Raw genomic sequence first — 27,470 nt, 5'->3', positions numbered from 1 at the left:
CTATATTCCAAACCAGATATACATAATTTTAAAATCACCACTGAAAAGGTAAGACTAAATGTCAACATGAACAAGTCTAGTTGACCACCAAAGCATTTTATTTATAGACATAACACCCAGATGTAAAAATCTAGGGCCTCTTCTCTGTCCATCATTCTCCACAATGTTCAATGTGACTATTATTTGAAATAAAGTTTTCCCAAGTAAGCTGTGTGGAATTCAGTCTGCAGCCAGAGCTAATAGTCTTTCACCAAATGAAAGAGAAGATACTGTGTCTATTACCTCATACCCATAGGTCCAAACTCTCCCAAAGCAACTACCTCCTGTGTCTTCTGGGTCTTACCTAGGGAATATACCCAATGGGGAACCAAAATAGCCCAAAGCACATAAAAGAGATGGGCCTGCACATTCCTCCTGGGGTGCAGCATGATGACATTTTGGAGCCAACAAGGCATGGAGAGCCAGACAAGCCAAGCAAACAGCAACACCGCAGGTGGGCTAGGAGCTAATGGACCACAGAAGGCGACTCCAATGAGCTGACCACATCCATCTGAACCTGCAGAGGCCCTCGCAGCTCTCCCTGCTCTTTGAACTGCTAAAGCATGAAGTACAAAACGGACCTTTCATGCCAGGTGCAAACCCTAACACCATCAAATAGCAGGTCCTAGCCTGCAAATTGAGACAAGAGGTGCTTGGTGCACATTCTGCCTGCTGGGAATAAGCCCCCTGGAGTCAGTGCTGTGACATGGACAATTCAGCAGAGGTTGGGTGGGGAGAATGGATGCATTTCTCTCTAACCACTTCACCACATTATCTTTGGAAAAATGGGCAGACATTATCTTGTTTTGTGTAGAGCTGTTTGACACTTAGCAGCTGCTGTGATTTCCTTTCCCTTCACATTTTACAGGTGGGTTTTTCCTGCGTACTTTCTAAAAATTAACTATGTGTGGAGGCAACGGTTATTTTCTAATAGCCTGCGATCCATTTTTGTGATTGATTAGACATGATGACAATTACCAGGATCAACAGGCTCCAAGTAATCAACAGGAGATTCTGTTACCTCCTGCGACATCCTCTCACCTCAACCTTTGCACTGCTGTGTTCCAAGCCAGCCAAGTGTTACTGTTATGGCAGTTTATTTACTCTATGTATGTACCGGGAGAATAAATGAGTTACGCTGTGTGTTTGCCTTCTACAGATAGGGGTATCAGTCCGTAGACAGGAGATGATCTGAACCTTGTAGGAAAAAAAAAAAAAACAATTATTAAAATATACATATTGCATTTAGCTATTAAAAACCAACGGCACACAATCTGCTCTGAAGAAATTCCACTGGGAACTGGAACACACACAAAATATAAAAAGAAAAAGAAGAGAAAAGCAAATTGTATACATATACAGTATAGAGATTTTTTTTTTTTTTCCTGCAGAAAAGTGCTGATCCAAACCTGCCCCAAGGAAATGAGTTCTTTTTAAACACAAAAATGCAATCAGGGATAATCAGCAAGTTAACAACATACTTGCAAACACCCTGGTCCCTAGAAAGGAAGAATGCCAGCTTTCAATACAAGTTTTGAGAACAGAACAGATCCTTTGGGCGAATAAGAAAACAAGTGATCATGTCAGCGTCTTCAGGCAGAACTTTCTCCAAAGCCAAGAAGCTCTGGAACAGCAGTCAGCTCCAGAAGGCACCTGCTTGTGAGAAGCACTTCAATAACCACATTCCCAAAATGGTTTGTAGACTGGGGTTGCCTCTTCCCCACCCCTTCTCCCAGTGGGTTCAGTGGAGGAAAAACAGAAGCCAAATAAGGACAGTATAGATGCCTGGCATCTCCGGCTCTGACAGCCCACCCACAGGAAGAGAGAAAGATGTGATGCCTAACCCATTAGAAGAAAGGAGTGGAGACCCAGGCAGCTCCTGCAATAGCCCATGCATGACAAGACCTCTGACGTGTTCTAGTCTCCAGTAGGTACCGCCTGGGAAATAAATTTTCTTTTAATTTTTTAAAATATTCTTAAATAGCCACTGATAGCTAAAGTTCACATCAAGCACAACCTGCTTTAGGGGTTGGGATGTTCTGGAAACACTTAAGGAACACCTGCAGTTTTTAATTACAAATCCCAAGGTAGCAGGGCCTTACCTGAATGAAGAGATCTTGGGAGTCAGTGGCAAGGCATTCACCTGGCCACACCCACCTGGCACCACCCACCTGGCACCAGCCATCTGGCCTCCCTTGATCTTGTACTTGTTAGTTCTTAACTTTGATTGTGCATTGGAATTATGTGGAGAGCTTTAAAAATGTACAGATGCTTGGATCCCATGCCAAGAGATTCTGATTTAATTAGCCTGGGGTGTGGTCTGGAGTTTAAATTCCCCCAAGACAATCCTAACATGCAGCTAAGTTGAGAACCACTGTTCTGCCCTATACCTCACATCACCTCCACAAAGAGACTAGTAGGGGATGGCAACATAAAACCCGTCTAAGAGAATCCAGGGCTTAACCCAAAAAGAATAGGAAGAAATGTGACTTCCTTGCCTCCTGTCACCCTAACCTCTCAACATACATACCTGTATGGTCCGTTCTCAGCTTCTCCAGCAGTTTCTGCTACCCAAATCTAAGCTGTGAGTGAGTCTAGGAATCCAGGAGTCTGGATTTTAAGTATTTGTCGAATGAAAGTTTGAGTCACCTCTCTTAGATCTAATCCCAAACAGTCAGGATTTGGTGAGTAAGGGAGGGCAGCCTAAGCCTTTGTGCCTCCCTGCTTCTCCCTGGGAAGTCACAGTTGAACCTGGGAGGTTCTCCAGATATGCTGTATACTCTCAGCTCCCTTGGAGGCTTGGCTGAACAAGGCTGTAGTCAATCTCTGTTCCTCTTTGCAATGTTCTCAGTACTTGGAGAGGATGGGAAAGGGAACCACATCTAAAGAGGTACCTCATGTGAGAAATCCTCATTGACAAAACAAAGAGGCAAGAAGGGCCTGGCCCAGATGCCTCATCCACCTTTCAGACACCTCCTGGAGGGCTGGGAGGTGGGGCGGGCCACAAAGGAACTGGGTTCATTTTTCTTTACACAGGCATTCTTCATGTGAGGGACGATTAAGAGGAAGTGATGGGGAGTTTCCCAACTATCCCTAAGGGTCCAAACCTCAAGGGGTCAGGACGGACACAGGTAGAAATTTGGCAATTTCTGTTTTTGTTTTTGTTTTTTCTTTTTTGAGACAGTCTCACTCTGTCACCCAGGCTGGAGTGCAGTGGTGAAATCTCAGCTCACTGCAACCCCCACCTCCCAGGTTAGAGCCATTATCCTGCCTCAGCCTTGTGAGTAACTGTGACTACAGGCATGTGCCACCATGCCCAGCTAATTTTTGTATTTTTAGTAGAGACAGGGTTTCACCATGTTGGCCAGGCTGGTCTCCAGCTCCTGACCTCAAGTGATCTGCCCACTTCAGCCTCCCAAAGTGCTAGGATTACAGGTGTGAGCCACCGTGCCTAGCCGAAATTTGCCAGTTTCTATCTGATTTCTTGCCCTGGGTTGACTGTGATAAACGGTGCTGCAGTGAGAGGGGCCAAGCTGGGACAGACCCTACTTCATCTAACCCTCTGAGTAGGGTACAGAGCCCAGGGTTCAGGGGCCAGTGTTCTCCTCCTGCTGAGATCTGACAGATTCGATTCTCCATTGAGAGTAGGCAAAGGATTTCCACTGCCTCCTCAGGGCAAGGGGCCCAGTGATCTAACATGAAGCTAAAGATGTGCATCCATATAGAACTGGTTTCTATCAGGAGCCCCAGCCTCAGCTATCCCATGGGTGGGTCTCTAGCAAGAGAGGGAGAGGGTCTTACCTTCTGAGCAGAGCTTGCCACCATAGCCAGTGGTAGAACAGTCACAGGTGGGGTGGCCGTCCAAGAGAAAGCAGATCCCACCATTTTCACAGGGACGCTCACCACAGGGTCCCTCGGCATCCAACTGGACACCCTGGCTCCCTAGAAGCCGAGGCTCCGAGTTTCCATACTTGAGATCCAGAATTAATCCCTTGAAGCCGGGCATGGCCTGTACTCCATCAAGGGTCAGGGCAGAAGGTCGTATGTCAGCAGGGACTCCACCAAGGAACAAGTCACTGACCACATCCATGTAGGGCCGCTGGGGCTGCAGCTCCCCAGACTGGCCCTCGCCGTCAAGCATCAGCACCGTGCGCAGGCGGTCGCGGCTCACCATGAGGAAGTGCCAGCTGCTGTCATTCACCTCCTTGTTGGACAGCACGGCAGTCTCGGCACAGTCCATGCTGAAGCGGAGCTGAACGCGGCCATCCACCAGGGAGAGGCATAGGAAGTCGCAGACGCCGCCATCATCCAGGTAGAGGAGCAGACCCGTGGAGACGTTGGTCTTGAACTGGAAACTCAGGTCGCTGCGTGTGCTGGCATCCCAGCGGAGGTAGCGGGCCCACTGGTTGGGGAGGCCCATGAACTCAAGGCCCAGGCAGAGCCCCAGCAGAGACCCCAGCAGGATGCTGACCTTCAGAGTGAAGAAAACCGAGTGGAGTGTGGAACTCATTGTGGCTGCTGGGACAGAGCCCAGAGGAGCAGACAGGCCAGGGAACAGCCCAGAGAGGATCTCTCCCTTTGGCAATAGAAGTGGGAGAGGAAGACAAGATGGAGATGAAGGGACAGAAAGCACACAGGAGGAAGGCAGCACACACACAGATCCTGAGATGGTGGAGAGGGAGGAAAGTGTACAAGAGAGTCCCAAAAGGGCACACAAGCAAGAAATTGAATAAAGGCAGTAGAAAAAGATAGGACCAGCAGAAGAGGAGGAAAATCAGGCGGGGAAGTGAGGGACTGGAGTAAAGAGGAAAGCGTCTTTCTCCAAGAAAAGATCTCAGCTATCCATGTGGATCCGGAGGCCTTGACTCAAGGAGGAGAAGGTGCAGGAGAGTAGGAAGAAGTCTTTAGCGATGCACTCCTCCCAACGGACCCCCAAACGCCCTAGCCAGGGAGGCCAGGGACAAGGCCGGGCTGCTGTGATGGAGGAGGAGTGAGTGGTGAGGTGAGCCAGGTGACAGGTAGAAATAGGCCAAGGACCAGTCCTAAAGTTCTACCTCCTAGCAGCGGCAGGCTGTGGGGAGGGGGGCAGCTAGAAGCCCAATGCTCAGACAGAGCAGGGCCCAGGGCAGAGCGCAAGCAGACTCAGGCTTCATGGTGCGGCCAGAGGCAGTGCTGCCCATAACTTGCCTCCCAGGACTCCAGAGAAAAGACCTGTGGGAAGAAGGGGAGGGAGAAGGAGAGGAAGATTAGGGCCATATATCAGGAAAACATTGCATCCTATTTCACAAGTATTGATGGAAAGCTGACTTCGAGCCAAGCTATTCTAGTGATTGCTACAGCGCTTAGTGCTTCAAACAGGAGGGAGGCCCTGGGTTCTTCCAGAGCCACTATAAGACCCGAACCCAGGTCCTAATGATGCACTCAGGTTTTCCATATGTAAAAATAATGAAAATCCCCAAAGCCGTATCAGCACATTTTTACAATATTCACATCACAAGGTCACATTGCCAAAATGTATTTTTAAGATAAGTGCTAACATTTTATGTATTCAAATGCTCACACCTGATTTTTACTTATTTACCTATTAAAAGCATGCAAATGACATTAAATTTTTTTCTAGATTTTTCCTTTTCAATTTGACAACTCACTGTAGGAAGCCTAAGGCAGAGTGCTACCCCTAAATTTGTGAAAGAAATGTTCATAAAAATCAGTGAAAATAAACTGGAAGGTGAGTAATGAGTAAAATAATCCTCCTCTCTTACTGAATATTGAGAGAAGGGTTATTTTACTCCATCAAAAAAAAAAAAAAAAAAAAAGGCTGAGTTTGAATCCTAGCTCCTGTATGTGGCACTCTGAGAAAATTTCTTAATCTATTTGAGCTTCTATTTCCTCATTTGTAAAGTAGAGAATATAATAGCCTCTTCCCAAGATTGAAGAGAGGAATCAATCCTAGCATAAGGCTTTTCTTGTTTTTTGTTTTTGTTTTTGTTTTTTTTGAGACAGAGTCTCGCTCTTTTGCCCAGGCTAGAATGCAGTGGCATGAGCTGGGCTTACTGCAACCTCTACCTCTTCAAGCAATTCTTCTGCCTCAGCCTCCCAAGTAGCTGGAATTACAGGCATGTGCCACAATGCACAGCTAATTTTTGTATTTTTAGTAGAGACGGAGTTTCATCATGTTGCCCAGGCTGGTCTTGAACTTCTGATCTGCCCACTTAGGCCTCCCAAAGTGCTAGGATTATAGGCATGAGCCACTGCCGCCGGCCACATGAGGCTTTACACATAGTAGGTGACCAACAAATCCTAGGTTTCTTCCTTTATTTCTGAAGTGGGAAGGGACAGGAGGAGGGGTTATTTGTATATGTCTGTGTATGTGTGGATGTATGTATGGCTATAGAGTGAGCAATGTGTAAAAACAAAAATACTAAAAAAGATTATGAAAACTGCAGAATGGATGACAACTGAATAGTTAAGAAATTCCCAGAGTTATAATGGATAGTTCCGAATGACCTAGAGTATTTTACATGTATTTTATGATTATTCAGAAACAGTTAGAAATGTACCAGCATGCAGTTTGGTTTCTGAGGGCAGACTCTGGCCCACCTAACTGAGTTCTCTGTTCAGATCAAACAGTGAGTGTGATTTCTAGGAGCTGTGCAGGTTGCTTATTACCTGACACATTTGATAATTCACCATGGTCTCCATCAGAACATTGCTATCCACTATTTTTATGATAACCACATCAGCAAAGCTAGTTATTACCCCTTCTTTGAAGAGGAAGCTGCTGTTCCTTAACCAGGAACAAACACCTATTCCCAAGGAACAAACAAACCCAACCAACAAGAGGCTGATTAAATCCATCATAAGGAAAGCCTTTGTTCTATAAAAGCCTTTGTCCAAGCAATGTTCCCTAAAGTGTGGCACAGGTGCTGTGCCAAACTTCCATAGACTCCGACAAGGAAGGTACCACGTTCAAGAGGCAAAAGAAGAATCCCAGAGCCAGCAAATGAGACATGGAGTTTTATTGGGAGCTTACATCCAGAGGAGAGTCCAGTGGTGGAGAACCGGGTAGGAGAGCTGCAACTGCTTGCAAAAGCATGCAGTTTACACAGCATATTTACTTAGCACCCTCCCCATAACAGCCCCTATCTGGCAACCTTCATTTACCCTAAAACAAAGGGCCTTGATCCTCTGTATAGCCAGTGTTCCATGGGACCGGCCAGGGGCTCATATGTTGCTCATAGAGAAGGAATGAATCTTCTGGTTGGCCACTCCCAGCTTCCCTAGTTTGGGACATATATTCAAGTGCATCTGCCATGCAGCGTCATTCTCAGGGTATGCTCAAGTTATTATCAAGTCCTTTTACCATACACACAGGTACCCCCAGTGGTTCAAGGGATGCTCAGTTGAGACATGGACACAGGAGTGTGCTGGTGCCAACTCACAAAGGCTTGTGAGAGCCAACTGCTAAAACTTCAAAAACTTTGACCTGGTCGGCATGACTTTGGTAGCATGAAATAAACAAGCAAGGAGTATCTACATCCCAGAAAAAAAGGCAAATACCACAAAGAGTCTTTTAGAAGGTGAAATTTAAGTAAAGACCTGAGGCTATGCACGGTGGCTTACGCCTGTAATCCCAGCACTTTGGGAGACCGAGGCAGGTGGATCACCTGAGGTCAGGAGTTCAAGACCAGCCTGGTCAATGTGGCGAAACCCCATCTCTACTAAAAATACAAAAATTAGTCCTAGTGGCAGGACCCTGTGATCCCAACTACTCATGAGGCTGAGGCAGGGAGAACTGCTGGAACCCAGGAGGCAGAGTTTGCAGTAAACCAAGATCGTGCCACTGTATTCCATCCACTTGTTCCAACAGAACAAGACTCTGTCTCAAAAGAAAAGAAAAGAAAGAAAAAAGAAAAGACTTGAAAGAGTGTGAGGGAACCAGCCATGTAAGTATCTGGAAAGAATGTTTCAGAAGCAATAGTCAATGCAAAAGAACTGAGGCTGGAGTAAGCTGGTATATTTGAAGAACAGCAGGAGGTGGCTGCTGTTGGAGTGGAGTGAGTGGACGACATGAAGTCAGACGTGGATAACAGGAGGTTAGGACATGAAATGTGACTCAATTTCTATGAATATGACCCTTGTATGAGGTGAGGTATGCCAACCAAGTCAAAGGGCAACATCTCAATGAAAAAAGAAAACCCTTCAATTCAACTGTTTATTGAGTTCCAATTCATTCCAGGCACTACCGGATCAAAGCAGAATAAAGACACCAATCTCACCCTCCAGGGCATCACAAACTAGTGAGGGACAAGTTTACTTCAGAGACAGTAAAGCATGGCAATTAAGAGCCCAGGCTCTGGAACCAGATTGCTTATGGGGGGCTCCCTGGAGGCAATGACTGCTTCAACACAGTGCCTGCCACAGGGCCTCATCATGGAGCTGGAGTTTGGGAAGCACTTATAGACAGAATGAACAGTAAAAGCAGAAGTGGAAAAGCATCCCTGTGGATTATTTCACTTCTGTTCCATGCAGTGGCCTCCATACAACCCAACTTTACACAAAGACGGCAATCCTGAGCCCCCATGCCTCTCTGGATGCCAACCTCACATGACCCCAATGAGCAAGGCAGCACATGCTTAATGACCTGGGGAAACCCATGAATGAAAAACTGTGCTGCCGAGAAACATTCCCTTGTGGGGGAAGATCTTGGGCACTTACCTAGCCTGCTTTGTTGGGGCCACACACCCCTTCCAGGCTGAGCCTCTCCATTCATTCAGTCCCTTGTCCTTCCCCTCCAGCCCAGACCAGCACTGGAGATACCACCGTTCCCTGCCCTGCATTGTGGGGGATCGAAAAGGCTGACTGAGGAAACCCAGGCTTTCTTTCCCACAGGCAGAATCCAGTTTCAGAAGTGATAACATCAGAAGTGGGCTTATGTAGACTTAACCCTCGATGGTCTATCCACATTCTTTCCTACAGCCCTTCCATTTTATTCTTGGTTTTGGACATTCATGCTGCCTCTGGGAAATTGCCAAAATGGCCAAAAGCTAGAGATGCCCTTACACTAAATATCGCAAGCCTCCAACTGCTGCCAACGTTTATGCTTCAGCCTTCTTTGGCCCTCTGGTAGGGCATGCCAGACTCAAGAAATGGCAAAACAGGAGCCAGGGAGCCCTCTTCACCTGACCAGACAACTTCCACCCTCTGTTGAGCCATAGGAGAATGCAGGCAGCCACACACACAGGTGGTTTGCCCCAGAGCCTGCATGCAGGGCCCGGGCTGGTGCAGAAGCTCAGAACACTTGTCTGTTGTGTGGGAATCAAGCAAGAGAGGGAAAGTGAGTGACATTATCTAATTGCCAGCTAATTTGCATAATTATCGAACGGCACACTTTTTATGTGGGGTTAACATCTTTGCAAATGTCTCATAAGCCGGCTGCTTAGGAGGCGGCAGGGTGGTGCAGTGGGGGGGCTCACACAACTCTGACATGTGGGCTATTTGCCACAAGGGTGGCTCAGAAGATCTGGCTGCCATTTGCCCTCCCCATCCTCCTCCCAATTCCATTGCTCCCTTTTCCAACTGCTTGGAGCTTTAGCTGAGCTCGAGACAGACTCAAGGAAGTCGGACTGTGTCTAGAAGTGGATTTTATTTAGGAAGTCATGATGATGACTGACCTTCTGCCCTGCCTTTGTGGGCATCCCACAGTCCCCAGGCGGGGCTTACCAGGTTTTCTTCCAGAAGCTTCTTATGACCTGCCCTCACCAGAACTGGAAAATCTCTCCAATGGCTCTCTGGTGGTTTTGCCCCATGTTCCCTGCACCCCTCACCCCACTTTGCAGGTAAATGATTTTCACCACCAAACTTGCTCTGCGTCATTCAAGATAAGGTTCATCCCAATCCCAAATCATATGATCTCAGTTTAGTCAACTGGGACATTCCAATCTCCTGGTCACAATGATTAGTTTCAAGATGGGTCTCTCACCCAAACTTGAAGTTGAATTTGAGTTAATGCCGGGACTTTCACTGGAATTATTGTGAAAAGGATCCTCTCTCTCTTCTTACCACATCATCAAATTATTAGAGTGAAGCTCAAACTTGACAGACACCATCATTACTGGTGGAGTATGATCCATCTCCACCATTGGAGAGGATTTTGTCTAATAAGGAAAACAACAAAGAAGAAATCAGAGCCAAGAAATAGATACAAACAGATTTCTAGTGATGTTGTTTTAACACCTAGATCAGCCAGACCTGAAGCCCAATGAATCCTGTGACTTCCATTACATGAACCAAAACTTTTTTCCCTTTAGCAAGTTTGAGTTGGGTTGTGACCAAGAGTCCTGATTCATACACTCCTAATACTGAACCATTAAAAAAAACTCTTGTCACTGACAAACTAGCAGAAGCTTCCATCTCATATGGCCACCTACACCCAGAAGGACTCCCTGTAACCTGAGCCTCGTGTCTTACCCACCTTCGCCATCAATGCTCTCCACACCCATTCGCCCATGCACTTGAACAAAGGCATAGGATACGGGCATGTTCCTTCTCTCCTTGTGTGTTTTGGAGGTGGACAGAGGCTTGTTCTTATACAAGAACCTCAGAAATGTGCTCCCTCAACTAAACTATACCTCTCCAGACACCACACCATTAGGGCAACCTAACATAGTCAGCACTATCTACCTTAATACAACAGCAAAGACTCTACTGCAGGTAGTGGGGGAGGTTAAGTCATGAATTCTCTCAAAGATACAAAAGTAGTTCACAGTAGTGAGAAAGAACATGGGCTTTGGAGGCAGGCAGAGCTGAATTTAAACCCAGAGTCTCGTTTCTATAGCTACTGAACCTTGGGCAACTCTCTTGAGTCTTTGTTCATCAAAACAAAAAAAGTGGGGGGGAATAATACCTATCTCATAGGGCAGTTTTGAACTTTATTAAATTTAAAAATCTATAAAAATGTAACTACCTTTGGAAAATTATGCTGGCAGTATCTACTAAAGCTGAACATTTTTACCACAGGACTCCACAATTATCATTTTAGGTATATACCAACAGAAACGCTTACAAATGTCCAACTGAAAATATGCATGAGAATGTTCATGGTAACACTATTCATAATAGCCAAAACCTAGAAAATCACCCAATGTCTATCTGCAGTAGAGTGGATAAGTTGTAGTCTATTCGTGCAAAATACTATACAGCTTTGAGAATGATTGCTCTTCATCTCCAGACAGAAGCGTGGATGAATCTCACATACACAACATTGAGCAAAGTAAGACACAGAAGAACACAAACTGTATGTGCTTCATTTATGTAAACCATAAAAAGAAGCAAAATTATTTGTTTTATGCTGTTAAATGTCAGAATAGTGGTTAATGACTAGAAGAAGGCAAAGGGGTGAAGGAATCCTGTTTCTTGATTTGGGTGATGCTGCATAATGTGTTCAGTTTGTGAAATTGCAACAAGGGAGCTGTATACTTACAATGTATGTGCTCTTCTATATGTATGCTATATTTCAAAAAAAGCAACTTAATACGCTTCCTGATACATATACATGTTAATCTATTATTTTTGTTATGTCACTTGAAGAAAGGTTTTAAAGAAAATTATTACTAGTTCCTGTTTTTTAGGCTGGAATCTCCTTCTTACACTTCCCCAAGTCAAAACCAACCTCTCTTCTAGAAAACTAGGGGCAAATATCCACCATGCTTTGCAATAGGAAGCTCACTGTCCTCTCTTTTCAGCCCACTCTATACCCTAGTCCTCTCTCCCATAATTTGGTCATGTCTAGGAATACCACCCTTCTTGCATCTTCTCTTCTTTTCCTGAAATCTGCGGAGCTGAACCTAGTCTTAGTCACCAAGTTTATACCATCCTGAGTTCATCATCCTTACCCTTTAGGAAAAAGAAGGGGAAATAGCCTCCAAGGACCTTAATTCCGTTCTTAACAAATGGACACATAGAAAAGGGCATTTGAAGTTTATATTGTGCTGAAAGGCGGATGGAGATGGGGAGAGACAGGAAGAGACTTTTTTTTTTAAACCTTTAACCTGTAACACTTTTTTTTTTATACTAAAAACTAAGTTTTTCACAAGAACTAAGAAGTCATGTCAGGCTAACCTAAATTCCTTTTCTGTCAAGAATACTGATCTGTTATGGTAGAGATACACAGGAGTTATATATGGACTTCAGCAGATCTTCTCATGATATGAGGACTGTGAGGCAGATAGACCAAGAAGACTTGTCACTGGCTAAAGAACAGCATTCAAAGAAGGTGTGAGCCCATTAGGACACAGGCTCTTGTGGGAGGTCAGGCCTGATCTCATCTTTCATGTTTATCAAGAGCACCAGTGAAGAGGGAGAGAGTCAAATAGTCTTGTGTATAGATGAACTGACACTGACAGTTATGAGTGTGCCGGGTGAGGCTGAAGGGACCCCAAGAGATCATGGTAGGCTAAAACTACACCCTATATCTAATAAGACAAAATTTGATGGAGATAAATGGAAGTAATACAACTTGATCCCCCAATATAAACAACCCATAGGGATGGAAGGTACAATTTGTAACTATACAGTAAATAAGAATTGAGAAATTAAATTGACACAAAAACACACACACACACACACACATATATATAGAAGCATTTGTGGCTGCTAGATAATCAAATATAATTTTAGACTATATTAATTGAAATATAACTTACAGGAAGAAAGAGATCATCATTTGTGTCAATCTGACACCGGTCACCGAATTTTTATTCTGAGTCATACTCTTTGAGAAAGGTGTAGGTAAGCCAGAAGGTAGTGAATGGAAAGAAAGTTTTTCGTTCATTTTGTCTAACCATGGAGCACTCATGTTCCAGACATAAAGATAAAAAAAAAATAGCTCAAGCCCTGAAAGGCACTTATATATTAGTAGAAAGGAAAGACATGAGCCTAAATAATAAAAGGAGGTGGACAAAATGTGAGAAGCAGACTCTGCCAAGTGTGGACTTGATATGGTGATGGTTAGCCTCTAGGGTCCAAAGTGGAACACTGGTGCTAGGATAAGTGCCCCTCTCATGCAGGCAGGATAATGTAGTGGTTAAAGGTACGGACTCTGGAGCCAGACTTCCTGGGTTCAAACCTCAGACCTGCTACTTGACGCCTATGTGACCTTGAGCCAGTCACTTATCCACTCTGTGCCTCCGTTGTCTTCTCTGTGAAACAGAGATGATAACAATGAATTATCATATGTAGGCACTTAGTACAAGTGAAAGCCCTTAGGACAATGCTCTGCACAAATAAACACCAAATAAATGTTATCTACTGTTGCTGTCCACTGTTGTCCTTGATGCTTATTATTTCGTGCTAGCAGCATGGCTAATGTTGGTGTCTCATGGGGTATATGAGTCCGTTCTCAAGCTGCTAATAAAGACATACCTGAGACTGGGCAATTTATAAAGGAAAGAGATTTAATGGACTTGCAGTTCCACATGTCTGGGGAGGCCTCACAATCATGGCAGAAGATGAAGGAAGAGCAAAGGGACACCTTACATGGGGGCAGGCAAGAGAAAGCTTGTGCAGGGGAACTCCTCATTATAAAACCAACAGATCTCATGAGACTTACTCACTATCAGGAGAACAGCATGGGAAAGATCTGCCCCCATGATTCAATTACTTTCCACTAGGTCCCTCCCATGACATGTTGGAATTATGGGAGTTACAATTCAAGATGAGATTTGGGTGGGGACACAGCCAAACCATATCACGGGGACTGCTTAGGGAGAGTAAGCGGGGTAGATGGACTTCTTTTAAATTTCATTCCAATGTCACAGACAATGTGCAGAGTCAGACGTGAGTCTCTATAGGAGAAATCTTTGGAGGTGTCAGGGTGTTTGGGCTAACATAGGCAATGCAGCAGTGGCAGGATCAGTGTCTGCAGGAGAAGGAAGCATTCTTAAATTGGAAGAAAGATCCCACAGTTTCTTTATTGACCTCCAGGATAGAATTTTCTCTAGTGAATGGAAGTTCTACAAAGAGTATTTATGTCTTTATCTTAGAAGCAGATTACCTCCAAATGAAGTGGGCTCCCTGTTACTGGGGATGACCCAGAAGAGACCGGACATCTTTAGGGGTTGTATGTCTAGTACTAAGTAGTTCTATGCAGGGAGCACAATACAGTCCAGAGGAACAAGATGACTCAGGGCTGGCGTGGTAAGAGGTTTCTCAGAGGAGAGGAACCTGCAAGGAAACTTGAAGGACAAGTAGGGCATAAGCAACTGGGGAAGAGAAGTCTGGTGTCAGGGAAAGACCACTAGATTGGAAGTCAGAACCAGACTGTCTTTCCACTAACTATTGGCCAAGCGACCATATGGATACCTCTGGACCTATTCAATTTTTTGTTCTTCTCCTGTAAATTAGGAAGAACAATGAATACACCTTCCAGGATGTGCACATCAAAGACGACACAAAGGACAGAAATAATCATGCCTTCTTACCACACCTTGACAATCTTCTAAGGTTCATACCAAAAGCAACTCATGGCAACAGTCTCTTTTCCACCTACCACCTCTACTGCATCCCAAAGGTAGCCTAGTTGTTGCACCCTGAGTTATCTAGTGGGCAAAATCCAACAACAACAACAACAACAACAACAAACTCCTCCCCCACACACCAAAGAATTCAGGTCTTGTAAGGTGCCAACAGGCTCCCCAGCAACCTCAGTACAGCCAGGGACCCAAGAAGCTGTGGCCATTTACTCTTCGGCTTCTCTCATCCCCTCCTCTCTGGCCAGTGGGCCTCCCCAGCCTGGAGTTCCCAGCCACGGTTTGGAAAGCCATCTGGCTGCTGGGAGAGTTAATAATTTATAATGAAGATAATCACCCTTCAAGATCCTCGCCTCTTGGGACCATTAAAAAAAGATTCAATTGAAAGCCAGTGAGTTCTTTACATAAGGGGATAGGGAAGGGAAGCGGGGAGGGCTGGGGGAGAGAAAAAAATGGAGAGGGAAAAGGAGGGGAAAATGAACTAGGTGCCTAGCTGATCTTTCCCCACAAAGGGGGTAAGGGGAGAGGAAAATTATTCAGCCCTAGAAGACAATCTTATCCAGCTTTCGCAGCACCAGCCCAGCAAGAGTGCAATTTACGAGTCTTTTCTCCTAGCCAACTCTCTCCACACAAAGAGGGGGAAAAAAATCAAACACATGTAAGAGAAGGGGAGAGAGGCACAGACAAGAGAAAATAAGCCTGCCCAGCAATCATGCCTGGGGCTGCCGGGAGGGCTCTCTCTGTTCTCTTTCCAGGACACAGTAAAGCCCCCACTGTGCTAATTATTCCCATTACTTGACAAATTCTCCATTAATGGAGCAAGAGGTGCCAGAGCTGGCGAGGAGAACAGAACAAACTGGCAAGGCTCTGGACAGACTTGAACTGTGTGAACCCAGACCAGACATGGGGCCTGGCACAGCCCCATCTACAAGGCACACCTCACAGGTATGAGGCACAGACCACACCTCCTGCAGGGCAATGCAATGCCAGGGGGCAGGAAGCAGGGGCAGGACCTGCTTCCTGCCCACAAAAGGTATCTCCAGGAAGGGTTACAATGAGGGTGAAGGCTGAGCCTGGGAGCCAGGAGCAGATGACACACAGCCCCTAGAAAGGGGACAGTGTAGATCAGTGTGCTCAGGACCCAAACCCCGTGGCAATTTGGACCTTCTGTGACTTTGGAAAGCCACTGGAAAGGCTCCTACACAGTTCCTCCAGCACACACATCTTACAACACCAGCAGCAACAGCAAACACGCATATTACACTTGCCCTGGGCAATGTGCTATGCCAAGTATGGTACACGTGAAGTCATTTAATCCTCTGTGAAGTAGGGACTATTATTATCTCTATTTTGGAGATAAGTAAACTGAGGCCTCTGGAAAATTAAGTCATTTTTCCAAAGTCACATGCTAATAAGGGTGCAGATCTCAGCTCCTCGCTTCCAAAATGACAATGAAGAGAAGGAACAACAGTCATGGCAAAAAAGAACCACAGCCATATTCAGCCTATTTATTGCACGAATTTGGCCCTATCTGTAGCCAAGGACAAGGCCATTAAGAAGCTCATCATCCAAAACACAGCAGAGGCTGCAGCCATCGGGACATGTGTGAACCATGTATCTTCAAGGCTTTTGTGCCTCCCAAGCTGTATGTGAAACAACAGTACTACGTAAGTAGTGCCATTCACAGCAAGGTAGTCAGGAATCACTGTGATGCCTAGAAGGACCAAACACCCTCACCCCATTTAGAGCCAAGGCACTATACCCCTGACCTCTGCCAAAGTCCATGTAAGAAGCTGAGTCCTTAAGGGCTGAAGAAAATCTATTCTCTGGGGAAAAAAAGAATATGGATACTATACGTTGAATGAATGAATAAATGAATAACAGCAGAAATGGGTGTGGCTCCAGAGTTTATCCCATGCCCCTCACCCAATCTACCATCTCTCCTTCTCTACCTTCAGGCTCCCCAGGGTTTTCTTACCCATTGACAGGATATTCCAGGTTTGGCCCTACGTCCCAAGACCTCCTAAGGGGAGGGTGTAAGCTGCACTCTGATCAATTATACTATACCAGTGTTTCTTTTTCTCTTGGACTACATACTGTTCTCCCAATAGGTATCCCTGCTTCCACCTTTGCTCCTTATGGAATATTTTCTATACAGCAGTCAGAATGACCTTTTAAAATGGAAGTCATCACTCCCCCATCCAAGACCCTCCAGTGGTTTTCAGCATACTCAGAATGAAATCCAAAGTCCTCCCTGTGGTCCATGAGACCCCACATGGCCATGGTCTGGCACCAGCCACCTCTCCAATCTCATCTACTCTCCTCTTCCCCTTGTTCACTGTGCTCCAGCCATGCTACCTCCTTGGGGTTTTCAGGACTCACTAAGTGCAACCCAACCTCACAGTCTTTGCAATTGCTTTTCCCACTGCCCGAAATGCCCTTCTTCAAACCTTCTCATGGCTGACTCCCTCTTCTCTGGGTCCCCACTCCAGTGTCTCCTCCATTTAAAATTGTTTGGGGATACCAGCTAGCACTCCCCAGCCTTCTCTCCTTCCATAGCTTTGTAGGGAAACTGTGCCCCTCCATGTCACCCCAGCCTCTCCATCACCTAGGAAATAAGAATAAAAGATGCAGGTCCTCCCACCAAACAACTAGACCTCAATTCTGCCCTTTGCTGAGGAAGTCACTGCTAGAGAGAGAGAGAGAGAGAGGTGGCCAGAAGAAAGTGATCTAGGAGGCCAAGCCTGGCAGATTGCTTGAACTCAAGAGTTTGAGACCAGCCTGCGCAACATGGCAAAACTTTGTCTCTACTAAAAATACAAAAATTAGTCAGGTGTGGTGGCTCATGCCTGTAGTCCTGGCTACTTGGGAAGCTGAGGTGGGGGGATCACTTGAGCTCAGGAGGCAGAGGTTGCTGTGAGCCAAGATCGTGTCACTGCACTCCAGCTTGGGTGACAGAGGGAGACCCTGTCTCAATAAAAATACAAAATATATAAAAATAAAGGGATCTACATTGGAAAAGCACTTTGATCAGATGAACTTAGCATCCTTGTCAATGGCTGAGGAGAACTGGAGAGAGAACAGTGACCCAGTGAGCCCATCTGTTGCAACATCCTTAGGTCCCCACTTACTATCCCCTCCACTGCTAACCCCTAGAAAGTATATGTTGCTACCAACCCTCACACTGTGTCCTGTAGGAAGACATAAACATGTGAGGCAGAAAGAAAAGGAAGGAAGATAGTGGCAAAGAAAAGACACAGCAAGAGATCACACCTCAGACCCTCCCAGGCCAGGACAAGTATTAGGACCTGCAGAGCTTAGAAAGATGGCAGGTTTAGTGCCTGGCACAGAGTCGATCATAGACATGTGCTTGCTGACTGGACTAAGGGGGGAAAGCAGATGGAAGTTTGAAGGATTCAAGGGAGGGATTCTGGTTCAGATCACCAGCAGACCAGTTCTAGAACTTCACCCCTGGCAGTAGAATAGGGCACAGATGCCCCTCCTGGAAGATGAGGAATATCAGAGCTGGAGAAGACAGAGAAGATCACCAGCCCAAACCCCTCATTCAACAGATGAAGAAAGAAGAACCCCAGGGATCATCGAGCAAGTGTGCAAGATTACACGACTGGATGGTGGTGGAAGTGGCACTAGAGCTCAACTGTCAGGACCCTTTGACCAGGGTTCCTTCCATTATAACAGGGCTTTCCTTTCTGAAGCCACTGAGACTCTGATTGAAAGAAAAAAACAAAAAAGGAGAAGTAAACCACAAAATGTAAGACAGTTAAAAGTAGAGCTTCTCTGCAGAAGTAGGAGGTGGATCTTGCTTCTCAGCCTCCACCATGACAACCACAGTGGTCTTCAAGATTTTATAGTGTGAAACCCTACAGAGTCCCAAAGAACAGTTTCAAAACCACTGCACCTATACCAACCTCAACATTTAAGGGACCATCCCTAGAATCTCCTACTTTCCCCTCAAAAAGCCACAGAGGACCTGTCATTTGCACAAATGTGCAAAAAAATTCTTAAACAGATTTTTCCTTTTTACTCATACTAGCTCAAGACTGAGTCTTATAACTTTTACCAGCCTCACAGGTCTGAGCATGAGGGAACCATCGGTAAATACTCATGTGGGGGACACATTCCTTGAGGTTATCACCCTCCGCATGAAATGGAGTTACTCATTGTTGGCCTAGATTCCTCTGCAGTACATTTCAAGGGGTGTCCCTGCCCCAAGGTTCTGGTATTCTGGGATTCAGTTAAGAGCTAGACTAGAGTCAGATAAAACTGGATCCTCATTCCAGAGCTCTACCACTGAGGCACTTTGTAACCTCTGACAATTACCGAATCTCCCTGAACCCCAGTGTTCTCGTTTGTAAAATGGTAGAGGTAATATTAGCACTTACATCAAAAGGGTGTTGTTAGGATTCAGTATAGAATAAAACGCAATAGGCTCCCAGCACAGACTGGTAGATAACAAGCATTCAATAAATGTTAGCCATGCCCATTATCATCATTACTATTTTTCTGTTCACCTTACTCACACTATGATTTTAGAGATCTAGCCGGGCACAGTTGTTCATGCCTGCAATCCCAGCACTTTGGGAGGCCAAGGCAGGCAGATCACTTGAGGTCAGGAGTTTGAGATCCCCCTGGTTAACATGGGGAAATCCTGTCTCTACTAAAAATACCAAAATTATCTGGGTGTGGTGGCAGGTGCCTGTAATCCCAGCTACATAGGAGGCTGAGGCAGGAGAATCGCTTGAACCTGGGAGGCAGAGGTTACAGTGAGCCGAGATCACGCCATTACACTCCAGCCTTGGCAACAGAGTGAGACTCTGTCTCAAAAAAAAAAAAAAAAAAAAAAAAACAATTCAGAGATCTCTCCCATAACGTTGTGTAGTAGTTTGTATTAATATCCCAAATTCTTCACTCTCCCTATCTCCACACCCTTGGCAATTTAATATCACGGGGCCCAGCCCTGGACACTAAGCTCAGACATGAGACTTGCTTTGGCTGAATGGCATGTTAGCAAAAATGACACCAGCAGAGGCTTGAAAAGCATTTTCATATTTTCTGCTTGCTCACTCTTGCTCCTTTGCCATGAGAACATGCCCACGCTCGCCTCCTAGAGGATGAGACACATAGAATAGAACTGTCATCCCAGTTTTCCTGGCCAAGGCTTAAACTTTATGACGTTCTAGAGACGCAGTCCTGAGGCAGCTAAGGAAACTTAAGTCCAAGTCTTAGCTCCAAATTTACTACGAGCACTTAACATAGTAAGTTAAGTAGAATGGAACTTCCAAGCCTATAAGTGCCACGATGTACTTCAGCCTCATCTGCTTCAGTGTTAACTGCCTATGCTGAAGGACGTCACCACAGAGAACCAAAGAGGTGGGAGGTGCTCTGGTGAGAGCCCTAGGCTAGTGGGTGTGCAAAGTCAGTGAGCCAGCACAGCTTCCTGTGCTGTGAGCTGAGAATGGAAAACAGGCAATACGCACAGAAACCATCATATGTAACATGCACAGAGCAAACAAGTAAGTACTAACTGCATGCAGCAATTATCTCATAAGCCTGATTAGGAAAGCTAGGCACTAATGTATATAAAGTAACTCTCTCTCATCTAACCTCCATATGACAAATAAGGTGTTATTTTTTTTTTCAACTCCCTTCTACCTATGAAGAAACTGAAGCTCAGAGACAGAACATGGTTCGTTCAGGGTCACAACAGAGTAAGTGATGCAACTGAATCTTAAATTCAAGCTTTTGAATGATAAGCCCCATATTTCTATCATATATCACACTGGTTACTATTATACCACTGTTCCTGGGATATGTTAGATAAGGTGGCAAAATATATGAATCTTCCCTTCACGTGTTCACAGCACATTTCAATAATCAATCATTAATTAGTCATGGTACCATAATGTTGAGCCCAGAGGGAGCTTCAGAATCCTTCTCAACCCAACAGTCCGACAGTGCTACCTTCCCATCAGTTGCAACGGGCATACGAAATAAAACCTATGGGCTCATCCTGCAGTAATTAAATGCATTTGGATGGCACACAATGGGCCCACCTATGCCAGACTCTGCCCTGAAACAGTGAGTTATTATATAATATCAAACCTTCTCATCTAGGGCTGCTTATCCAGGATTGTAATAATTTGAATACAGTTTCCATGATCCTCAAAAGATAGAAGTCCCAATTATATCTTTCTCTACCAAGTTTCAGGTTTTACTTAACAACAAAAAGTATTTCAAAGTTTTTTAAATTAAAAAGTCAGTATATTTTTCAAACCCAAGTCTCAAAAAAATTATTCTATCAGCATGGCTTCAACTTCTGGGCGCACTGGATAATTCTGGAATGTTTATGATCCATTATTATACAATCAGGACTAATACAACCTGTAATTTTCCATTAGTTGTCCCACTTTCCTTATTAGTACCTATTTATACCTTAGCTTTCAAAAACCTGCTATGCTTGAAAGGTAACAAAACTGCCTTTCTTTTTAAAATACCCATCTTTCTGCTATGCCAGGATGGGCATTTGTTATTCCAGGTTAGATAAATCTTTTAATACATGCAGAAAGGTGAAGGTAACAAGAGGGAGTTAAGCAGTCACAACCTCCATTTCATTCAACACAACACACACTTATTCATTCAATCAACAACACTCTAATAAATATCTGCTACTTGGGCCGGGCTCGGTGGCTCACGCATGTAATCCCAGCACTTGGGGACATGGAGGTGAGTGGATCATGAGGTCAGGAGATCGAGATCATCCTGGTTAACGCAGTAAAACCGCGTCTCTAATAAAGCTACAAAAAATTAGTAGGGCATGGTGGCACGAGCCTGTAATCCCAGCTAATCGGGAGGCTGAGGCAGGAGAATCGCTTGAACCCAGGAGGCAGAGGTTGCAGTGAGCCGAGATCAGGCCACTGCATTCCAGCCTGGGGGAGAGAGCAAGATTCCATCTCAAGAGAAAGAAAAACAAAAACAAAAAAAACCTGCTACTTGCCAGGCACCCTGTAAGAAGTTCCTGGAGTCCCAAAGATCCCAGCCAGAGTTTAGTGGGTGAAGGGAGATAGACGTGTGAGCAATAACCATAAGAGGATATCATAGATACTTAAAGAACGAGTGGTTTTGCTAGACCCGGCCACAGGGTAGGTGTCCCAACAGCAGGAAAATCGCAAATAAAGACAGTGGGATAGGAAAGATCATGGTGTGTTCAGGAAGCCATAAGAAGTTCTATCTAGCTGGAACGTAGGATGGGTGGGAAGGAATAGTGGGAAAAAAATGTAAGGCTAAAAAGTCATGTTGGGGGCAGAGTTCCAAAGGTCCTGGATGCCAAGCTAAGAAAGTCTTGGGGAGCTGTTGGAAGATTTTAAACAGACGGAGTGATGGAACAAAGTCCATCCATGTATTTTCGATGGTGTGGGACCTGGTTTTGAAAGGAATACAGCAGGACACAGAAAGACTAATAAGGAGGCCATGGCTTATATCCAGGGGAGACAGGACAGGGGCCTGAGCTTGATCCCCATGCCTAGTTCTCAACTATCCATGGCCATTCTCCATACACCTGGGCAGCCAGGGTGTCCCAATATCTGAGGCCGCATCTTATCCAGATACATAATCTGAAAGAGTGAGAACGGAGAACACAGCAAATAGCCTCCTTTCTAGACTCTGTACCTTACCTTGGAACTGCCTGAATTTCAGAATTCCTGATCCTGTCCCCGGTCAGCATGTCCCGCCCTCCCAACCTCTGGCCACATCTCTACATAAGCCAGTCCCTTTGTCCCCCTGTCCCTCAGGGAAAGAGTTATCTTGGATGTTTCAATTCCTCCATGGAGTTCAGGGTGCTCTGGGGATAGTGGACCAAAGTAGAAGCTTAGCAGGCACAACCCAGCACTGAAACCTAAACATCCACCTCCAACATCATCAGAACAAAAGATAGCCAGATGTTTGAATCCACTGGGTGCTCTAAAAAGCAGCCATCCCATTTTAAGCATAAGGAGAAAAAAGTACTACTACATTTGATACAAGCACATCTAGGAGGGTGGGAGGGGAATGACCTTCAAAAGAAATTTGACAAGAATTGATCCAGCAAAATTAGTCAAGCCCACATTTCCAAACATGTGCTCCACAGAAGACCAGTCCCACAAAATGCTCTGAAGGCAAAAAGAGAAAAGAAAGAAAAATATACATTTTAGAAGCATCAAACTATTTCCCCATTTTAGAGATCACAATGAACAATAGAATATTAAAGATTCCAAGAGGCCCTGGAGGAAAGAAATCTGAATGAATGCTTCAGCTTCCCCCTTTTGCAGGTGGACAAACTGAGGTCTGAAACATTTTCACGTGGCTGTGCATTGTTAGTTAGTGTTCCCAACGCTGCAAGTGAAGTCAAGCAACCATCTGGCAAGCACTGTGTCTCACACTTCACGAATGCCTAGTCATCCTGATTAATATTCAAGAGGACCCTAAATATTTGTTGAGTGACATTACCAAAAATAAGTTTGGAATTCTTTTATGTGGAGATGGATATACTAACTTGTAAATTTTTCATCACGCATTTACTCATCCACCTATTATGTTCTGAGTGTGTTGCTAGCACTGGGCATAAAGCTATGAATAAGACAAGTCCAGCCTTGATTACAAGGAGCTTAGAGCTTAGTGGGAAAGTAAAGATCAAGAACTTCAAAAAGTAGTGAGAGGCTCTGCAAAGAGATAAAGTGTAGGTCTGATGTGCCCCACCCCATCCACCTTTCTTGTAGAGCCTCTCTTTCCAAGGATGGATGTTATTTCTATTACTGTATCTTCATTTAAATAGTTTTCTTCCCACACTCACCCTCTGGCTTCCTTATTTGTAGTGCCAAAAAGAAAAAAAAAAAAGTTCCCAACACCCTGCCAGAGTAAAAGCAATTGTGAAATCCCAAGTATAGTACGGATCTGTGACCACCTCCCCCTAAAACTATCTCCTCGCTGAGAAGCATCTGCCCTCCTCAGTTAGTCCGGAAGAGAGAAGCACCCAAAGTCTCATTCAAGGCAACGTGGCGGCTGGTCTTTACAACACCTTCCCAAAATAATAAGGCTTTGAGAGAGTTTACCTCGGGTGAGCCCACGCTCTTCTAGCAGCTGTGTGTGTGTGTGTGTGTGTGTGTGTGTGTGTGTGTGTGTGTCCTTTATTCCTAAGGCTAGGACCTTCCTGCTCCAGCGGCTGCTCTCTGGCCCTGGGTAGCCAACTGCGCCTCCCGATGCCTCTTTTGAATTCTTCCCTCTGTGCCCTCCAGAGTTCCCACTGTTCGTATTTGACTCCTTGCAATACAGAAAGCTACGTCTTCTCTAATCAAATGATTTCTTTGCCAAACGCTCTGTGTTGGGGCCATGTGTATCCCAGGATGGGAGCAGAGTAGACAGCATCCTTTCTTCCCCTCTGCGCTTATGTCATCATTCAAGGGCCTCATGCCATCTGCAACCCCACCTCTCTCCCTCTTCACAGCTCTCACCTACCACTTGTAGTCAATTATGTTACTGTTCAGAAATATTCACTCATGGTCCCCTTCTGCCTGCACGGGTGGAGTCTATTTCCCCATATCTTGAATTCTGGCTTGGCCACATGATTTGCTTTAGCCAAGGAAATATCAGTGGGCATGACATGACCAAAAGTTTGAAAAGTGTTTGCTCTGTGGTACCTCTGTCCTCATGATGAGATGAGCATGCCTGGTTTAGCCCACCAGTCCCAAGAGGTCAATGACCAGAGCTATTCCAGCCACCCACCCCAACTATGACCAACCTAGTCAAACCCCATCCAAACTGCAGGTGCAAGATCAGTGGAATTACCCAGACGAGTATGGCCTAGATCAACTGCCTCCAGATGTGGAAGCTAAACCAAGGCTTAGTATTGCATACCACCTAGTTTTTTGTGATTGTTTGTTATGCAGTAATATCTGCATATATCACCCCAAGATTACTCTCCCACATCCACTGAGATATGTAACTGGCTATGTTTCCCTCTGCACCCTGACTCCCACTATGGTGATCAATGTCCATGTGCTCAGTGCCCTGGCTTCATGGCCTTTGTGCCTCCTCTCCAGTAACCTGCACCTTTTTTCCCACTCCCTTATCACCGATCTGGACTTCAACCCCACCCAGAATTACCTCTCCAACAAATACCTATCTCAGAAAAATCTTATTTCTATGTCCTGTCTCTTCCTAACCCTCCTTGCTAACCTGACCAAAGCTATATGGCACCCTAATCTCTTCACTCACAGTCTATCACCCCTCCCATACTCCATTCTCTTCACTTCTTACCTAGAAGAGGTTTCATAGTCAATCATTCCCTCACCCCCTGAACTTCCACCACCCTCTGGTTCTCTATCTTGAGGAATCTAAGCAACCACTTCCCCTGCTCCTGATAAACAAATAGGTACTAGAAATCAAAACCCCATCTACGCCAACAAATGCAACTACAGTATGGTTCTGTCACTCTCAACCTCAGCTACTTAGCAATCCTTCAACTTTTCCCCAATATGCTCCTTTCTCCAGCTCTTCCAAACCCTTTTCCCCTTCCTCATTCAGCAGATGCCACAGGGGATCCTTTTTTACTGAAAAAAAAAAAAAATGAGGCTTTTAGGCATGAAGGCCTGTGCTTCTCTCCCCTCTGGCTACTCACTTTCTCTCCTACCTACCTTCCCTACTTCCCTTCTCAATGAAAAATGGTCCCTTTAAAACTGACTTCTCCCCAGTGCTCCTTCTCCCAGCCCTGCGACCTCCCTGGGACCCTGTTCTATCAACACTTTCTCAAACCTCTACAGGTTCCCCACTCGCCCCCTTCCCCCAGCAGCATGCCAGTTACCTTATAAGAAAACGGGACTCTTCCCTCTTCCCTCGCCTTAAAGATATTCTCTGTGATCCTTTTCTCCATCAAAACTCATCATCTCCATTTCTCCCTTTCTATCCTCATCCTCTGCATTCCGGCTTCTGCCCCCACATGTCCCTGACTCACACAGCTCTCCCCAAAGTTACCAGTGGCTTCCAAAATACCATACCAGAGCTTCTTCTCAGTTCCCACCTCCCAGGCCTTCCTGCTGCATCTGCTGCTGTCGGGCCCCCTTCCTGGCATGTTTGGGTACTTCCCCCTCCTCCCTCTCTGCACACCTTTGAAAGTCACTCTCAGGTGCTCCTTTTCTCCCTGTCACTCTTCAGATACCCTTCAGATGTCAGGGACCCTGGAGCTCCATCTCCAGATCTCTTCACAAACTACTCACTATCCCTGACCCTCTTAGTCCTGAATGCCCCCCACACAACTCAGACATACTCTGACTACAACCAAACTCATTGTTTTCCTCCTTCACATCCTCTCTTAACTGTTCCTTCTGAATTTATCCTCCTTAGTATTCTCATTCATTCACTCAGTAGGCCCAGCTAGCAACCTGGGCATTATCCCACTCTCCTCATCTCCTCTCTCTCATACTCTCACATCCAATCAATTTTCTTATGTTCTGAAGCTATCTCCTCAATATCCCTCCTTTCCTTCTCTCTCCTTTTCTCTATCTATACCCCTCTCCCCTTCTACCCTCCATCCCCATCCACCTCAGTAACTCAGTTCAAACAGGTCTTCATCAGTTGGATTATTTCAAAAGCCTAATAGCTGATCTTTGTACTTCCAACCTCTCTCTCCTTCCAACTCTCCTAATGTACTGCTTCCAAGCCAGAATTAACTTTCTAAAACTCACATTTAAGCAGATCACTCCCCGGCTTCTAAAGAAGCTCCTTGCTGCCAATAGGAAAGAGTCCAAGCTCCTTAGATTCAGATTCTAGGAACAAATAACATTTTTGAAAACTCACCAGATACCCAGCACTGTGCTCATCTTATCCTTGCATAAATCCACTGATGTATTATTACCTCCACTTTAGAGATGGGGAAAATTAAGACATCAAGTCTAAGTAACTTGTTCGAGGTCACACGGCCAAGAGGCAGGGCCAAGATGAAACCCAAGCCTTCTAACTTGGATCAGGGTGCTTTCCACTGAGTCTTTTATTGGTCAGCCTTTGAGATTAATAATTTGGACTTGGGCTACATGGTCGTCTGTGTTTATCTGATGAGGTTTCTCAACAGTGGCCTTTTTCAAATTCTCACGCTATTCAGTGTCTCCTGGAAACCAAAATCTCAGTGGACCTCACTTTAAGAGGTCTAATTTTCTAATCCCACTAACCTTAAATTTAACATTGGGTTAAAAATCTCAGCATCAGATGTCACATAAAATTTCCAGTGATTCTCCCTATCCCCTGGAAATAGTCACCCTGTATATTGGACAGGAATTGTTGGGGGCTGAACTGAATCCTCTCTCCCACCCAAATTCCTTATCCCCAGTACCTAATGTGACTGTATTTGGAGTTAGATTATTTAAAGAGCTAATTAAGTTAAAATGAGGCCCTTAGGGTGGACCATAATCCAATCAACTGGTGTCCTTATAACAAGTGGTAACTTGGACACAGATACACGCAGAGGGAAAGCAATGTAATGACACGGAGAGAATGCAGCCATCTGCCCACCAGGAGAGAGGCCTCAGAAGAAATCAGTCCTGCCAACACCTTGGACTTCAACCTCTAGAACTGTGAGAAGATAGACTTCAGCTGTTTAAGTCACCCAGGCTGTAGTAGTTTACTATGGCAGCCTTCAAACCAATACAGAGGGGCTCTCTTTCAGAAATCCTCAAGCATTAAAGGAAATTCTCACAGCTTAGGTACTCCGGCACTTCTGACTCTTCCAATCCCAAAGGTAAGAAAAAGAAATGAGGGAAGGTAGAGAATTTGAAAAGCCAAGGAAGGCCATGCCTTACTGATGCTACACATTAGAATTGTGATGCAATTTCATTCTTCTTAGCAACTGATTGAGGACTCCTG

General features: G+C 45.2%; 1 pseudogene across 1 annotated transcript; it reads right to left on the bottom strand.

Moving 5' to 3' along the window:
• Positions 1-1,989: 1,989 nt before the first annotated feature.
• On the bottom strand, positions 1,990-25,531 carry LOC144330375 (neurexin-3 pseudogene; annotated as a pseudogene). Its single transcript, XR_013396474.1, has 2 exons — positions 25,420-25,531; positions 1,990-5,250 (listed from the first exon to the last, which is right to left on the bottom strand). The product of XR_013396474.1 is annotated as a neurexin-3 pseudogene (transcript).
• Between the last annotated feature and the right edge of the window lie 1,939 nt (positions 25,532-27,470).

Source organism: Macaca mulatta, chromosome 7, assembly GCF_049350105.2.
Source record: "Macaca mulatta isolate MMU2019108-1 chromosome 7, T2T-MMU8v2.0, whole genome shotgun sequence".
Classification (NCBI taxonomy): domain Eukaryota; kingdom Metazoa; phylum Chordata; class Mammalia; order Primates; family Cercopithecidae; genus Macaca; species Macaca mulatta.
The sequence above is the reverse complement of the archived record's forward strand: the minus strand, read 5'-3'. Positions and strand labels throughout refer to the sequence as shown.